General features: G+C 36.1%; 1 pseudogene; it reads left to right on the top strand.

Moving 5' to 3' along the window:
• The first annotated feature begins 336 nt into the window (after window positions 1-336).
• LOC131779384 (NLR family CARD domain-containing protein 3-like) lies at window positions 337-18010 on the top strand (annotated as a pseudogene).
• Window positions 18011-18972: the final 962 nt, after the last annotated feature.

Raw genomic sequence — 18972 nt, forward strand, 5'->3', positions numbered from 1 at the left:
GGCTCTTTCAGTATTAAGTATATCTATAGTTATGATATTTGTTATATTTGTGCCGATTTCAGTTACTTTCTTTTATTTTTTCCTGAGCATATGGGAGAGATCTTGACTGAGTTACGTAGATGAGCAATCAATCATGCCCATTAATTTATTTAATTTATTTAATTCATTTTGAACCGATCCTTGATCCTTGATTCTTGATCCTCGATCCTCGATCCTAAATCCAATGATCCGGTTATCCTCGATCGAGTTTTTCCAGGAAAAATTGACTGTTGATAATAAAATTAAATAGTCCGCCTAGTTTCTAGTCTTCCTCGGTTGTTCTTTTCGCAGTAGGGAAAAGCCCGGAAATCATTCCTACAGAGGTTTCCAAAATTGCGGTTAGGATGTGGTTGACCCCTAATTCGAAAGACTTCTTGGACGTTTCTAAGCGGACGATTGTCGCTAAGGTAAAGTTATTTTTTTACCATAGACATACTTTTCAACTTGATTCATGTTATGGCAAGGAAGGGACTTGTGTTAACCCTCTTAGCTTAGTGCTTCGGTTAGCAATTACTGTTGAAGAGGTGCTCGTATTATTCGAATTGGAGCTCATAGTTACCCTTTATGTCACTTTATTCAGTAGTTTTTGATGATAATTCACTTAGTTGCCATCATTTTGTCGAATTTGGCTGGATTCGCTTGGCTAGTAGATATTAAATATGTGTTTGAAAAGACAAATGGCTTTAATTCATGGATTAGTGGTTCTATTAGAACCTTCTGTTTGTTTGCGGAAGAGATGGTCATATTTTTCGAATTGGAGCTCATAGTTACCCTTTATGTCACTCTATTCAGTAGTTTTTGATGATTATTCACTTAGTTGCCATTATTTTGTCAAATTTGGCTGGATTCGCTTGGCTATTAGATATTAAATATGTGTTTGAAAAGACAAATGGCTTGAACTCATGGGTTAGTGATTCTGTTAGAACCTTCTGTTTGTTTGCGGAAGAGATGGTCATTTTTTTCAAATTGGAGCTCATAGTTACCCTTTATGTCACTTTATTCAGTAGTTTTTGATGATGATTCACTTAGTTGCCATTATTTTGTTGAATTTGGCTGGATTCGCTTGGCTAGTAGATATTAAATATGTGTTTGAAAAGACGAATGGCTTGAGTTCATGGGTTAGTGGTTCTATTAGAACCTTCTGTTTGTTTGCGGAAGAGATGGTCATATTTTTCGAATTGGAGCTCATAGTTACCCTTTATGTCACTTTATTCAGTAGTTTTTGATGATTATTCACTTAGCTGCCATTATTTTTGTCAAATTTGGCTGGATTCGCTTGGCTAGTAGATATTAAATATGTGTTTGAAAAGACAAATGCTTTAAACTCGTGAATTAATGCTTCACTCAGCACCTTCTGCATGTTTGTTTGAGACATCTTCGTATTCGCCAACCATTTGCTTATTTGTGTTGAGACCAACACATAATGTTTTTAGTTTCGTTATTAATTTATATTGTTTGACCGAGTATCTATTATTTTGCCTGAATCTGGTTAATTTACTTCTACTAATCTACCCTATCAATTGATGAAGCGTATTGATCAACGCATCACATTAATATAAATATAATAAAGTAACAAATAAATAATAAATAAACACTAATGTAAGAATATATATATGTGATAAGAGAAATTTTTTAAAACCGCTTCCCAGTTTTGACAAGATGGTCACACAGAGCAGCCTTAAATTTTAAATTATCATCTTTATTTACAATGTCACTTGGAAGTCTATCCCAGTGGTTGACTGACCACGGAAAAAAGCTGTATGCTTATTGATTGCAATTTGAATTGCTTAGTCTTATGAAGGTTTTGGAGTTACCAATCCTTGAATTACGAGATAATGGAGTGAAATACAAATCTTTGTCAATATCAACAGTTTGATAAACAATCTGATGAAACATTGATAATCGAGAGAGAATTCATCTTCCTTTGAGAGATGGCCACTCCAATTTATGAAACATATCAGTTACTACTCCTGGTTCCATTGAATAATTATTGAAACAAAGCCTAGCTGCTGATTTTATGTTGGATTATATCAAGACAATGTACAGTATGTCTTTTTGCAAATAGGGATTAACCAAGCAGAATTTGCATAATTATTCAATTTTAGGCCTTACTAAACTATGATAAAGCTTGGATTTACAGTCTACAGAGACATTTCTAAAGTTCCTCTTTGTGATACCAAGAGTTTGTTTGGCACTTGATGTTATAATTATGCGCAATATGCTCTGACCATTTAAGGTCTTCAGAAAGTATCACACCTATAAGTAGGAATGGTGATGGACTTGAGTTAGAACATGATTATTAAAAACATATGTTGTATCTAAATTAGATTTTTTAGTGGAGAAGCAGATGGTGTGGCATTTATCAACATTGAATGACATTTGCCAATCTTTCTCCCATTTAGTTAAAATATCTTAATCTGTCTGTATGTTTTGGCAGTCAACTGGACTGTTTATACTATGATACAGGAAACAGTCAATGCCGCAAAAAATCTCGTTGTTGATAAGATATATAAGGGCATTAATGTAAATCAGGAACAGTAATAGCCCTAAAGCTGTGCCTTGATGGACTCCTGATTTCACAAAACACTGATTTGATGAAACACCCTCCAAGGCTACCCTCTGTGTTCTCTTAGTAAGAAACACTTGGATCCAGGGCAACAAGTTGCGCTGAATTCCATAATGACTCAGCTTATAGAGCAGCCTCTGATGAGGTGCTCTATCAAAAGCTGTAGAGAAATCTAATGTAAGGGTATCAACCTGTTTCTTGGAGGTCATTGCACTAACAAGGTTGTGTATTACCATCATAAGTTGGAAACTTGTGTGGAAACCATTTTAAAATTACTAAGCACATTATGATCTTCCAGTTACTTCCAAATATTATGACATATACTGTAATATGTTCTAGTATTTTAGATGTCACTGAAGTAAGAGATAGTGGTCTATAATTACTTGCTAAAGATCTTTTCCCCTTTTTCAAAATTGGAACTACATTAGCTTTAATCCAGTCATTTGGCAACTGACCCTGATCTAATGACTGTTGAAAAAGTGAAACCAGGATGGATGCCAACTCATGTGATAGCTCTCTCAGAAGATATGTTGGCACGCCATCTGGCCCACTAGCTTTATTCACAGTAAGAGATTCAAGAAGTTTCTGGACACCTAATGATGTCACTATTATTTGATTCAAATTTGGGCATGATAGACTAGGATCTAAACTAGGTAAAGAGTTGAGCTTTTCTGTAGTGAAAAATAGAATGGAAATAATCATTAAGAACATTAGCTTTACCGTAATTATTGGATGCATTAGTATTATCTTCCTCTAATGTATTTATCCCTATGTTATCTTGTCTTTTAGATTTAACAAATCTCCAAAATTTCTCAGGCTGATCTGAAATAGGTGTTTCAATTAAGTTGTTGATATATTCACAATATGCCTTATTAAGTTGTTTCTTGTAAATCTTACAAGTGTTCCTGTATTTTGTTCTAAATACATGGAAAATTCTCAAGTTAAATGTAATTGATACTCTTGATCTCCTCTTGAAACTTAATTGTGATGGAAAAATATGCTCTGATTGAAATCCTGAAAATAATAGTCAACTTTTTGTCGGGCATCTGAGCTTTGCCTGATGGGCCACCTGACTGCAGATGCCTGATGCCATGACAAATTAATTTTACTTCAATTAATGTTAAGAAAACATTGAACAGTTTTTTAGTTCCAGTGGGATGAAAATCGATCAAAAGACTGTAGTGGCCACATTCATCTGTGCTTTCACATTGGAAATGTGTTTTCAAAGTAGTTTTTGAAAATCAATTTTCTAGTTTACTCCTGGCTTATTGTGAATTACATGATACATTCCTTCATTTTGAGACTAGGGAATAAATGATACATGTATGTACCTCAACTCCAGAAATACCGAAAACTGCTTATAAGCCACCCCACTTAAAAAGCCCAAGTCAAAGCCCCCAAGTCTTTCACATTGAGCATGAGACTCACGCAAACAAATTTAATATTATGTTCTCGAGATGAAACTGCTGTTTCTTATAGCAAACTGCTGCTTTCATATGTAACTTTGAAATTAATTATCCTTTTAAAAATAATTTACTCCTTGTTCATTTTGAACTTTCTTCAAAGTTTTTCCAGCAGTGGAAATGCTCACTTAAACTAAAGTATGCCATATATAGCAAATTCATATTTTTTCACAGTTTTCAGGGGAAGTATGCCCCCATTCCCCCTAAGGATGGTGATGCCCACTGCATCCCATTTGAAGGTTAAAATGCAGATGAAAATCTCAGTCACAAAGGTAGCAAAGGGATGTGGGTTTTATAGAATTGTGTGGGTTACCCCTGAGTGCCTCATTTGACTTTTAACCTTTAACACCCTAAGACATTGGTATTCATATTCTCCACACTGTTCTCTTTACATTTCCTATGGAACAGACAAGGAGAATTTGTCAAAGAAGTATATTTGATGGTGAAACAGATAGAAGAGTCAGTTTAGAACATACTTTGAGCTACATGACAATTAATAATAATAGGTATTTTAATAGATGAAAATCTCTCTTGGAAAAACTACATTGACTGTGCTCTCACTGAAATAAGTAAGACCATACAAATGATTGCTACATGTAAGTTAAGATGCATTGTTCCATCATCTGTCTTCATAAATATCTATAAATCCTTAATTTTACCTAATTTAACTTATTGACTCCCTGCTTAGGGCAATGCGTCTAGAAAATATATAGTAAACAATATTGCTGTTGTCCAAAAGCAACCATTGCATTAAATTTACCTAACTGATAAGAAAGAACATGCTATCCCCTTATTTCCCTTGCGAACTGAATTCCTAGGAATTCTCAAAAGTTCCCAATTATGCAAATGACCCTTGCGAACTGAATTCCCAGTTTTCTGGGAATTTCTAGGAATTCCTGGGAATTCCTAGAACTATGCAAATTAACTCTGATTTAAAAAGCTTGGAATTACTGGGAATTTCTGGGAAAGGAAGACTCCAGTTTTGTGAGGAATTCCTAGGAATTCTCAGCTTTACAAACTACCTATAAATTAAGAAGTGTGGAACTCTTGGGAATTTCTGGGAATTGAATTTGAGGCAATTTAAATACCCTGAGGTCTACATAAATTCTCAGAAATTCTCAATATGTTGAATGTGAAGGTTTAAGAAAAGGAGTAATTTCAGAGGCTTAAAACTTTAGCTTGATAAAAGGTATGCTATACAAAACTTACCAAGAGATATACATACATGTATATGTTTATAACTTAAAGATCATGAAATTTATTATTCAAACTAAGTTTTAGTAAACCTTTACATTAATATGGATTTTCTCATGAACCAGCAGTCAGTTATGTTAAATGGAAATTGCCAATTAATCCAATGTACTCATATCACAGATTTGCTTTCTAACTTCAAAGGACTCTTGGATTCCATGATCAAAAAATATTTTTATTGTGATGCAAATTAATGTCTCATGTTTACTGATGTGCCAAAATCATCAAACATTCATTAGCTGTTCCTTGGTACACAACTTCCACAATAGTTAACAATAATTACATTGTTATCTACACTTAAAGAACTTTGTTAGTTATGAACATAAGTTACTTCCCTTACCTACATTACTGGTTGCCTTTGTTAGAAAACCTTGGAACAGCCAAGCTCAGGTGCCTCAAACACTGTCAGAGACTTTTTGTTGACAATATTTTTAGTAGAAATTTCATGCCTTAGACAAACAAATTCAACACCTAATTAAGCTTTCTTTTTTCATGATTGTTGTTGCTGTTTTTTTTTTCAGTTTTTAGCTCTGTTTTCGTGACTAATTGCTGTAATTTGTTTTGCTGTTTTTATTCTTACAAAACATTTTTGTAAGAGTTCCAATACTTATGGATCATCCACACACTTTGCAAACACTTGGCATGCAGACAAGACAGAGGTAGTCAATGTTCCCTTTGAGAAAAAACACCTTTTAAATGACATCTTCAATTTACTTTATTTGAAACTCTGATCTGAAAATATTTGTCAACAAGACTTGTTAGTAGTGAGAAGTACCAACCAAGTTTCCTTTCATAACTTAATTTCTTAAATGTCCCAATCACTGGATCTCCCAAAAAATATTACATCTTTTTATTTTTGGTGCAAAATATAAAAATGAAAAGTGCAATTCATACTTCAATAATAACAGCTCTAAAGTTTACTTGTTGTTCTTCTCTGTCTGTCAGCTATCAACAAAATTGTTTTATACTTCGGACGCATAACTGTTTGTGAACCTGAGTTCCAACGCACCTCTGTAATCGCATATAGTTACTTCTGTCTCTTGTACAAATGTTTCTCCTTTGTAAGACGCACTCTACTCTGTTGTCACTTCTGCTTTAAGTTCAGTGGAAACGACTGACTGAGGAATCGAGATGGCGGTGTTGGAACGTGTTGCTGAACGCTTGCTACGGTCAAGCTTCGTAGATTTAGGTACTGGTACACTGGGATCATCTATGTATCTCTTATACTTCCTAATGTGGTATCCTTCTTTTATAAATATGAGGGTAAAAGACGATTTGTAGTCGCATTCAAAACTGTGATTGACTTGGGTTATTTCTCACCTTTGCCATGAACACAACTCGAGTGAGTTTCGAGTCTTTGTTTCCTCGACAACTTTCGGCCACAAATCGTGCATTTGTAATACGATCGATTCTTGTCGATTATTTCTACATAGAGTGAGCTCACATCATTATTTATATCACCAAGATATCCATCGTCTAGAAGCAGAGAACTGGTCGGAGAAGTCAGAATAAAGTTGTGCGCTTCTCTTAACACTGCAATCGGCAAGCCAGCGGATTCACTTTGCTAGCCAATGACAAGTCCTAAAAGATCCACGTGATCATGCCCGTGATCGGAAACAGAGAAGACTCCATTTCGCGCTCATCTTTGAATGTACTTTTCATCGGTTGATCGCTTTTCTCAACTGTTTCGCTTAATATAACATTTCTAAAGATAGCTTTTATTGTGGTTCAATGGGAAAACGAGAACAGCGTGAGTGTCTCGAAAGAGAAGAAATTCGTTGGCGCCATGGAGTTAAAAGAAGGGACAACGGTTGACATATTGACTGGTACAAACAAGGGTTGAGTGGCCATCTGTAAAGCTACGATTTTGAAAGTTTGTGGTGAGTAAAAATTGCGATATTCGTTACGTGATCAAAATCTTATAAAAGAATAGATGTAGCGGGTTGAATTAAGCTTACATAACGCTCGGCGCAACTGAAACTAGAATAATTCTGAGAATCGAATCGGTAACTTGCATGCCGCAGTTTCTTAAGCTTATGCCTTACAATGAAATAAACCTATCAGTAAGGTTTCAAGATTCCTCCAATCACGTTTGGGAACATTCAAGATTCATAATAGGAACTGTTATTAAACAAACCTTAGTACATAGAGAAGCCCTCCTTGGTAAAAACAAAATAATGTATTCAGCCCTTTTTTAGTAAAATCTATGAGAGAGATGTACTAACTCCGATATAAAAGTCACTCAGTATAACAGAGATTTCTCAATTTGAGAATCCAATGAATGCCCTTTTCCTCATAGCCATCTTAAAGGCCTGGTCTGAGCTTTAAATATATATATTTAAATTTTTTTTTTTTCAAATTCAGATGTCATGGAACCCAGATACAAAATGGTCAAGCTTCTTGTAGACAACCTCATTCAAGGCCAACTCATTGTGAGCCCAGGAAAAAGATACATACAGCAGCTAAGTTAGCAGTTTAGGATAACTTCATTCTAATTTATTGTTACAGTTACAACAAGATTTTAATCAAAAAATCCATTTTATTTGTCTGTAATTAACCCCTTCACTCCTAAGAGTGCTTGGCTTTCAAATATAATTTAAGATATTGTATTTTATGGAAAAGAATCAACAGATTTTATTCACAATTTGTGTCAAACCAAATTTAATGATTGATTAGGACTATTTTATATGAATAGCTGTAATTGAGGATTAATCCGTATGAAGTTTTCAAGGAAAGAAAAATCAGATTCCATCCTAATATTACCACACATTGATGTTAATAATGAATCAAAAATATTTTACATGTAAGCCTTAATTAAGCTTCTAAATAAATTTCATTGAATACTTGAATTTTAGCTGGGTTTTTTTAATTTAAAGTATTTATTTTATATCATTAGCCTCATATTTTTGCTTAAAATTCCCAGTAATTCTTAAACATTCCTAAAAATTCCCAAAATTCCCTGAAACTCCAAGGAATTTTTTAGATTTACAGCTTTTCAGGGAAAGTCATTGGTTCTCTAAGTTGGAATTCCTAGGAATTCCAAATCCTGTTAGCAATAAACTTGGAATTTCTGGGAATTTCTAGGTTTTTAGAACCAGAGTTGTTATGGTTGGGAATTCCTAGGAATTCCCAGTCCGAATTTACCATGAAAATTCACACCTTTATTCCTAGGAATTCCTAGGAATTCCAAAAGCCATTTTGCAAGGGCAGTGCTGGCTTGTTGTGAATGACATAATGCATTCCTTCATTTTGAGCCTAAGGAATAACTGATACATGCCTGTACCTCTACTCCAGAAATACTGAAAACTGCTGCTTATAAGCTGCCCCACTTAAAAGCCCAATTCAAAGCTCTCAAGTCTTTCACATTCATCATGACACTTGCGCAAAAAAATTTAATATGATGTTCTCAAGCTGAAACTATTGTTTCTTACAGCAAACTACTGCTGTCATTAAGTAACTATGAAATTATTATTGTTTCAAATATAATTTACCCCTTGTTTACTTTGAACGTGCTTCAGAGTTTTTCCAGCAGTGGAAATGCTCACTTTAAAACTAAAGTATGCTATAGAAAATTTATATTTTTTCACAATTTTCAGGGGAAGTATGCCCCCATTCCCCCCTAAGGATGGTGATGCCATCAGCATCCCATTTGAAGGTTAAAATGCAGATGAAAATCTCAGTCACAAAGGTAGCAAAGGGAGGTCCTGCAGTGTGGGTTTTATAGAATTGTGTGTGTTCCCCCTGCCTCATTTGACTTTTAACCCATAACACCCTAAAACATTGGTATTCATATTCTCCACACTGTTCTCTTTACATTTCCTATGGAACAGACAAGGAGAATTTGTCAAAGAAGTATATTTGATAGTGAAACAAATAGAAGAGTCAGTTTAGAACATAAGAGCTACATCAATTGTTTAATAGGTGTTTTAATTGATGAAAATATTTCTTGGAAAAACCATGTTGACTGTGTTGTCACTGAAATAAGTAAGACCATACAAATGATTGCTAAGCTGAGATAGATTGTTCCATCATCTGTCCTTATAAATATCTACTGTATAAATCCTTAATTGTGCCTGATATAACCTATGGACTCCCTGCTTAGGGCAATGGGTCTAAAAAATATAATTATAGTAAACAAAATTGCTGTTCTCCAAAAGCGAGTTTTGTTTTAATTTACCTTACTGATGAAAAAAAGAACATGCTATCCCCTTATTTATAAATGCAAAAATTCTACCTATTACCATCTTATATCATGAAGCTGTATGTAAATTAATGCTCGATCTTCATAGCAACAGTGCACCTTCTAACATCATGAAACGTTTTGTGAGAACATTAAACAATTATACTTATATACTACTTGCTCATCAACATCACAACTTGTTAGGATTAAGTACTCTAGGTGTCAAAATTTGGAATGAGATGCTAAATGAATAGAAAATTTTGTCAAAGAAATCCTTCAAAAAAGAAACAAAAAGGATCTTCTGCAGCAATATTCTAGAGACTGAAGATTCTTACTTCAAGCCTGATGAGATAATGGTTAAATTCAAACATGGCAAAATTGAAACAAATTGAACTTGCAGTTGTAAAATATCTTTGGTCCACTTAGATATTCAGGACTTTTCTCTTTTACAATGAATGTCTTTCATTTTCCATTTTCTTTTCTTGTGTATCTTTTGATGCTTTTTTTTCCGTATATTATTTTCAACAAAATCTGCTCAAAATTTTCAAAATTTCATTTTTTTCTCTTAAGTCAGGGAAACTAGTTTTAACCACATAAAAGTTTCATTTACTGTAAAAATCTTAAAAAGAAGGCGAGATACAGTAGAAAGAATGTTTCAGGAAACCTGCACAGAAGAGCAAAAGGCGTCATAATTGGAAAGGCCTCCACCTGAGTGTTGACATTTTCTGTGGGCTTTTGTGCAGGATCTCAATTTGCATATATTGTTTACATCACATCTTGCACTGCGCATTCACTGGGAATCTCTAGCACATTTTTCAAAATGTTGCAAAATGAGAGTACGTCTTCATCAAATGGCCTAGAAGAGTCAACTAAAAGCAGGACAGAGCATAATGAAATTGAAGTTAAGTTGTTCACTTTCATATACCAGCTTGCTTGATGAATTTTGGATTTTGTTTAACACATGTTCCCATTTCACGAAATGACCTTTCCTGCAAATTTCAAAGAAGTTCTTTGTCAGGAGGCTTGCTAGGGGGTTCCATGTTGTGTTTTATTGGTCAGTGGCATGACTGCATTGACACACACTTTTGAAAAGGAGGCAAGAAAACTCTGAATTTCTTTGGAGGCCAAAAACTCGAGGTTTGTTATTACACAAGTTACCTCTACATTAATAGGGTATGTAGATTTGTTGGGTTTTCATGAAAATTGGCTTGAATGTTCCTCAGATATTATCACACAGAAGTGCAGAAGGCTTTAACGAAATTTGAAATATTTCTCTTGTAATTTACTGGAGTTTGACATCAAGGGAAATCCAACCTCATAATAGATTTTCTTAGTAACCAATAGGAATATCGAAATTGCCTGACACTCTTTGTTAGCCCATTATCTGCTGAGTTATACTGTCCAGTTTGTTTCAAGGTCTGGAGTAACACGGAGGCTAGTAATTCAGTATAGCAAACACCATCAATTTTGCGTTTAAATGCTTACATGTGCCTACCAAAACAAACAAAAACTGTGAAAAGTTTTATTTCCACAATCTGTACTTTATAAGCTTTACTGTATATTTTTCTAAGGTTTCTGTTTTAATCTAATCATGTGTTTAGCATCAAGTAAACAGATATCAAATATTGTGCAACAGAGCACATGTAAGTTTCCCCTGTACCTTTTGACTTTATCTTTAATTAAACTCACCATGATCTACTAAAGATCTCAGTTTATTACAGTTTCTTTAATAGTAGCATGAGTAGGATAATTTTTCTAGAATGTTTTTTTTTTTCTAATGTTGCCTTCCATGTATTAATTACAAGCATTTATTTACAGAGGACTTGATTTCATGGCTTCTCCCACCCCATTGCATCCTTCTGCCAAAGAGAGCTTAAATTATGCTCAGCTCTGTTGCCTTCTTGTTGAAGTTGGATCACTTGTGCTAAGGGAGATCTTTGACCGGGTATGTCCACCAGGAAACCTTCATGCAGTTCTGACTGATTCCACAAACCATGCCAAACTGCAATCACTGCGAAAGAAGAGAGTCCTGCGTACTTCCCAGTGGGAGAAACTGTATCCTACTTCCAAATCTTTAGTTTCCTCAAAGGACTTTGACACCTGCTTACTGTTATGTCTTCTGAGGAATATCTGGGGTCTGACTCTCCCTGCCTCTGGCTGGAATAACCTTCCTCCAGGATCAGACACCTCTCTGGCAGCTGATATCACTCGCATCAAGTTTTTCAGGGACAGAGTTTTCAGTCATGCTGCTAATGCTTCAGTTGATGATCCAACTTTTAGTTTGTACTGGAACAGCATCAAAGATACCTTTCTTCGCATTGGAGGGACCTGCTATGAGGAAGTCATAGATGATCCTACATTCTATTATATGGATGCTGATCTTGAAGAACACTACCAACAGCTTCTGAGAGAGTGGTTCAAAGATGATGATTGTATCACAGACAAATGGCATGAAGACAAAATTGTGGAAAAGGCCAGGAAAGGAGGGGACATGGAGGATTCCTTTGACATTTCTGAACAAAATTCATGGGAGAGAGGTGTGTAATTTCTTTTTTTTTAAAACCTGAGTTTTAAACTAACTTTGTAGAGTCAATAATGTACAGCAAGTCATACTAAATTGTTGGATGAAATGAATTTTGTGCAGATTTTTCTTTAAAAGTCACAATTACATGTGATTGAAGTTGTGAATCTTTATTCCCTTGATACATCAACTGTATCCATAATTTGCTTTTTTTTCTTCATCTTTCCTATCTTTTGATTTCCATTTGGGTAAGCTATTTAATTGTCACATACAAATGTTAAAAAAAAACTACAACCTTCTTTTTCAGAGACAGTAATAATGCCAGGGGAAAATACATCAGCACAGACTGGCTATAGCAGCCCGCCAGAGCTCAGTGTGAAACTTCCGAAGTTGAGTGATCTCCCAACAATCTCTAATCCTTGGGAAACTGTTGAACTTCCTGTTGATATTCTTTTATTAACAGTGGAAGACTGTGAGTTCTTAAGCTGCTTTGCCTACCTGAAGAAACCCTTTAAGAGTTACCACATCAGTTCTGGCCCTGTGTACTTTGGGTTCATGGGTGATGATCAAGGAAAGAAAATGAAAATCGCATTGATGAGGTGCTCCAAAGGTCTTGATGCTCCTGGGGGTTCTTTGTCTGTTTCAAAAGATGCCATATTGCTACTGAGACCCAAGGCTATTTTTTCTGTTGGTGCCTGCAGTGGTTTGAACAGCAAAAAGGTCAAGTTAGGAGATGTGGTTCTTTCAGCAAAGCTTATAACAGCTGTATACAAAACTCCCCCCAGCAGAGATATTGGTAACCTGATCAAACATGTGGCTGATGGGTGGAAGGCACCTTTACATAATGCTGATGAATATAATGCCAAAGTGCACTGTGATGGGGTGGTTCTGAGTATCTCTGAGGCAAACAGAGACATGATTAGGAAACATCCTGAAGCAATCGCAGTTGAAATGGAAGGTGGAGGTGAGAATCATAATAATTCAAATAATTGATGAGCCAAGCACTTTTGCAGTTGAAGGAAGTGTTTTGAAAAACACTGCTCTGGTATTGTCTCTGTTGGTTCAAGAAATAGCATGTACCATATAGCATGCCAAATTTGCAGGAATATTATATATTGGATAATAATAGTGATTTTGTGTTTGGGTGGGGTTGGAAGATTTTTTTGCAGGTGAAGGTGACTGAATACTTCTTCTGGCTAAATTGAGTGTGCTCCTTCAGGGTGTTGTGAATTGTCTCACATTTGTCAACTGAAAAATGTAGAAAGTATTTTGTTGAATAATTTGAGAGTAGAGGAATAGTATCACAGTCCCTGTTAACACTTAAACTCCCATGAGTGACCAAGATAGAATTTCTCCTTACAGTATCAACATGATACCAAGCCGATAAGTGATGGGAAAAGGAAAACAGGTCAATTAGGGGATTATTGGTTGATCCAAAACCAAATTCTCCTAACTTACATCACAGGACTTGTATAACAGACATTAACCCATTAACTCCCAAGATCTTACTGGAAATTCTCTTTACTGTCTGCGAAATGATTCTCATTATGTTAGTTTGGAGAATTTGGTATCAGATAAAGTAGTAATCCAATAATTGACATTTTTCTTTATTCTCATCACTTGTCTGCATGATATTGTATGGATGTAGTAAGGAGAAATTCTCACTTGGTCACTCATGGGAGATAAAGGGTTAAAGAGAATTACCAATGAGATCTTAGGAGTGAAAGGGTTAACTCTATCTGACAGAAGTTTGTCTTTTGAGAAATGTTGAAATTTACTTATGAAACAAGGTGAAGCCTGGGCCGAATTGTTCAGAGCTGGGTTAAGATAACCTGGGGTAAGTGTGAAATCTGATTTAAGATCTGAAAGCTTGAAGAGCCAATTCAGTTTATTTCTTTTTTACTACAATTCGATAATTGAATGCTCTAAAAACAATGGGTAAAATTATTCCAAACGGCTTTTGAACATAGAAATATAGAAACCTGGATTAAAATTTAACCCTGGGTTTGCGCTAATCGGCCTTTGAACAACTGGGCCCGAAGAATAATTTTACAGTCTCAGTGTACAATTTTTTGTGAATTAACGGTTGAAAAAAATTAGATTTCGGAACTAACTAACGTCTTTCTGCGATTTGCATGTTTACAGAAAGGCTAGAGTGTGAATCTTTTTGAGTTTTGATTGAACAATTATTTTAAGGATGCTAAGAAAATAAGCTTGATATATAGTTAACAGACACGAATGTTTTTTTTTTCAGGAGTGTATACAGCAGCTCACGATTTTAAGACAGAATGGGTGGTAGTCAAGGGCATCAAAGACTTTGCGGATGAAGTGCAGTCTTCAAGTAAGAAATGGAAACAAATTGCCTGTGTGATGGCAGCATCTGTTGTGGCCAACATTTTGAATGATCCAGCCATATTCCAAGATTGGCCTCACTTTCATGCAGGTATTGCTTTCTGTCTCAATCTCCTCTTTTTACAGGGATAGGTCTGACTTAGATCTAAGTTCCCATCGCATATTCTGGAATGGATTATAAATCAAAGTGATTGATTCAGTAATAGTTCTCAAATAGGAAATGAAGTTACCCTTATTTTGAGTTTACATTCCAGTGGGTTTAACAAGGTCTCTGAAGGTGGTGGAAGAAAAAAACATGTGATTGAATTGAGTGATGTAATGATGAATAACAATTTACTCCATGAGCCAGGCGAACTGGCCTGTATTCTATAGTTAGCGTGGTTTAACTAACACAACCAAAATATGAAAAATTCAGAGGCTAATGACATCTACCAAAGTGATCTGAAGTGATTTGATCCATGTTCCTGGACCACTAAGCAACACAGAGACTGTATGGTGAGCTGGGTCCCTTACGAAGTAGCGTATAAAATTGACATGATAACTTATCTGCACCGGATATTCATCATGTCGAGTTCAAAGTCTGCGTAGTTTCCAAGCCCCTCCTCCGTGCAGTGTTCTCAAACTTTTGCACACAGGCAGAAATGTTTTATTTTGCAGTTATGTTAAAAATATATAATAAAACAATTATTGATTCTGTTTTTGCTATAATGAATTATTAAACTTCGTTCACGATATCATGCTCAACATCATCCAGTAATTCCTTACCTTTCCGAGAGTCATGGCGTTGTATGGTGTATCGCTAAGAATGCCTCAAAAACTAATAGCCGATTCTTTTTCAGATGGATTTGACCCAACTGAAATTATTAATAACATTCGTCAACACTACAAAAATCGGGAAGGTTGGCTGGCACCGTTTCCCTGGTGTGAAGACTTCCACTTCTCCTTTGACAAAATCTACACCAGACTTAAAGTCATCTACAGAAAGAAAACAAGAGGAACACCAACAGACCGAGTTGTCACGGTGTCTGAAATCTTCAACCGGCACGAAGAATGTGAAGAACCAAGAGTAGTGTTAATTGAAGGGAAGCCTGGTATGGGAAAGACCACTTACTGTAAGAAAGTTGTATTCGACTGGGCCACAGGAAAACACACAACCGGAAATTGCTTCACAAACTTCGTAATAGTGCTTTTGATCAAATGTCGTGATGTTGAGTCTGGCCTTTGGGAGGCCATTGAAGATCAAATTCTGCCTCGAGAAGTTGGTGAAGACGAACGCGAGAGATTCTTCGACTTCATTCGCCACAATAAATCTAATGTTCTTCTGGTACTCGATGGATTGGATGAAGTTTCTGAGAAGAAGCTACTTACGTTTTCAGAAATTATTCAAGGCCGTATACTGCCAAACTGTTGCGTGGTTGCTACGGCACGACACGAAGCTGGAGTCAAAGTTCGAAAATACTGCGACACGCTGCTGGAGGTTGAGGGATTTACTGAAGAAGATGTAGAAACCTTCATCAAAAAGTACTTCGAAGCTAAAACAAAATTGGCCAAGCCGCTTATCGCACACCTACGTGCTGATTACAAGTTATTTGAAATTTTGACGAATCCTCTCAACACTGCGCTTCTTTGCCTGGTCTATGAAGATTTGAAAGGTGTATTTCCTGAAAGCAGAACGAAGCTGTACATGGAAATAGTGGAGTGTGTACTAAGAAGGTGCAGAACAAAGCAGCAACTACCAGAGAACGGTGAAGACCTTGTTGACCTTTACGAAAGCCAGTTGAAACACCTTGGTTCGATAGCTTTGAAAGGTTTACTTGAACACAACTTGGATTTTGACGAGAAGGAGCTTGGAAAACACAAAGCAAGCGATTTACCTGGATTTGGATTTCTGTCAGTTCAGCCTGGAGGCAGTAAACTAAGACCAACTAGACGTTATAGCTTTCTTCACAAGACTTTCCAAGAACTCTTTGCAGCATTCTATCTCAGTTGTCAGCTTATCAACGAAGAAATCAGCGCGAACAGTATTGCTGCTGACAGAAAATATCGCCATGAGCTGAAAGAAGTGCTTCTGTTTGCATTTGGTATGCTAGTAGGACGATGCGAGGAAACAGTGGTGAACCTTCTGAAAAGCATAGCAACACAGTTAACCCAGGAAGAAGAGAAAGACGTGGACGTTATATTAGAGTGTGTTAGTGAATGCAAAAAGGAGAACAAAAATGTTGATGAAAATTGGTTACCGCTCTTGGCACTTCTCTTCAAACTGAAACTATTTTAGTTTCAAGTGTAAAAGTGGATGAAACTCTAGCTGTCTTTTTAAGCAACTTTCTGAAATCAAATGAAACTGTGACAGAGTTCGTATTGTGTCGCTTGTCGCAAGATGGGGCTTCCGCTCTGGCAGAGTGTTTGAAATATAACAAATCGCTGAAAATATTGGATTGGAGATCTATTGAAATGGGTGATGATGGTGCTACGGCTCTGGCAGAGTGTTTGAAATATAATACATCTCTGACAGAGTTGAATTTGGATCAAAATGATATTGGCAATGATGGTGCTGCTGCTCTGGCAGAGTGTTTGAAATATAATACATCGCTGACAGAGTTGATTTTGAATAGCAATGAAATTGGCTATAATGGTGCTGCTGCTCTGGGTGAGAGTTTGAAATGTAATACATCGCTGACAGAGTTGAGTTTGGATGAAAATGAAATTGGCTATGATGGTGCCGCTGCTCTGGGTGAGTGTTTGAAATATAATACATCGCTGACAGAGTTGAGTTTGGCTGAAAATGAAATTGGCTGTGATGGTGCCGCTGCTCTGGGTGAGTGTTTGAAATATAACAAATCGCTGACAACGTTGTTTGTGCAGAACAATAAAATTGGTGATACTGGTGCTGCTGCTCTGGGTGAGTGTTTGAAATATAATACATCGCTGACAGAGTTGAGTTTGGCTGAAAATGAAATTGACTGTGATGGTGCTGCTGCTCTGGGTGAGTGTTTGAAATATAATACATCGCTGACAACGTTGAATTTGTGGGAAAATAAAATTGGTGATGCTGGTGCTGCTGCTCTGGGTGAGTGTTTGAAATATAATACATCGCTGACAACGTTGAATTTGTGGGAAAATAAAATTGGTGATGCTGGTGCTGCTGCTCTGCGTAAGCTGGAGCTCAAATGGTGTCCATATCTGAGAATACACTTGTATTAAATTTAACCTTCCTAGAACATGGCTACCTTGCCTGATGACCAACTTAGAGAAACGTTTACGTCAGGAATGAATAGCGACTGTTGACTCTGACCTTGAACAGGGTAAATGAACAGTAGCTTCTATTTGTGGATATTAGTATAGGTACTTGTCAAGACTTATGTAGCATCTGTTTGCAAAGATTATTTATTTTTGTAAGAGCTTCTATAAAAGCTCGCACGTTTATAGTTTGGAGACCGTTACACTTTTTTACAATCTTATATATTCAGCTTTTACTCTGTCATGTTTAATGGATGTAGCTGATAAAAGAAACTATGCTTCATCTGTAACGCGTGTGCGTGTAAACCACGGGATTATCGGCGCGAGGAGAAGTAGGACTGCCTCGGATTTTGTTGTAATTAAAAAATCGGATGCAATTTTTCTTTTGTCTTCAGCAATAGATTTTACTCACTTTCCTCTTTTGCAAGGGACTGCCATAATTGGTTTTAGGTTTGATTAGAATTATTTTTTTTTTTAGAGGGCACAGTAACGAATCCTGCAATCTGATTGGTTCTTTACCCGGTCAGTATTTTCCAATCTCTGCCCACGGGCCACGGTAACGCTTTCGTGAATCGCGGAGTACATCCCAAATTTCGTTGCCATTTTTCATAAATATATCTCGTTTTTCCGGCTGGGCAGTGTTTTTAAGCAAACACGCTGGTCACTACCTCAAGCCGATAAATAACTTATGAATCCTCTCTTTTCTCTCTCTCAAATCACTTTGGTTGACAGAAAAATATTGGTTTCAGAATGAATTTGTGTAAGCAATAGTGTCATTACGTTGGTTTACAAGCGGCTTAAAAACCGTCTGTAATTAATTTTAATCGTTCACAAAAAGTACCTAGAAAGATAAAACGTGAGATATTTGGTCACAGTTAAATTGAGCGATGGTTTTTTTTTATCCATTTAATATCTGAATTTTCTCCAACAATTTGTTCGTAGTGAAAGAGCGAGCGAAGTTTTAAATTCAGTTATACAACAAGTCTTTCCGAGTCCGTTTAGTTTGGACATTTGTACCGTAAATTGCACAACAGAAACTGAAGGAATTTATTGAGAAAAGGCCGCATTTAATCCCCTTGTGTCTTGTTGGAGTGTGCTATTCGAACTTAGTTTTTGTGGAGGAAAGACCAGATTTACACACGTCTTTGTGGCAAACAAACGAGCAAACTCTCACAACTTCAAAATAAAAAAATTGAATTTACTCATAATTACTTTCCTGGCCTTTTTCTTAATGAACAGAGGTAAATCTTCGTACATGGACGAATCGTCGATGAGAGTGAATAATACTTTCCGTTAGATCATTGAATGTTTTTGAAGAAGGCATTGTTGTGACAGTCCTTTCTAAACTAGTCTCGTTGTTTTT

Source organism: Pocillopora verrucosa, chromosome 6 (genome assembly GCF_036669915.1).
Source record: "Pocillopora verrucosa isolate sample1 chromosome 6, ASM3666991v2, whole genome shotgun sequence".
NCBI lineage: Eukaryota > Metazoa > Cnidaria > Anthozoa > Scleractinia > Pocilloporidae > Pocillopora > Pocillopora verrucosa.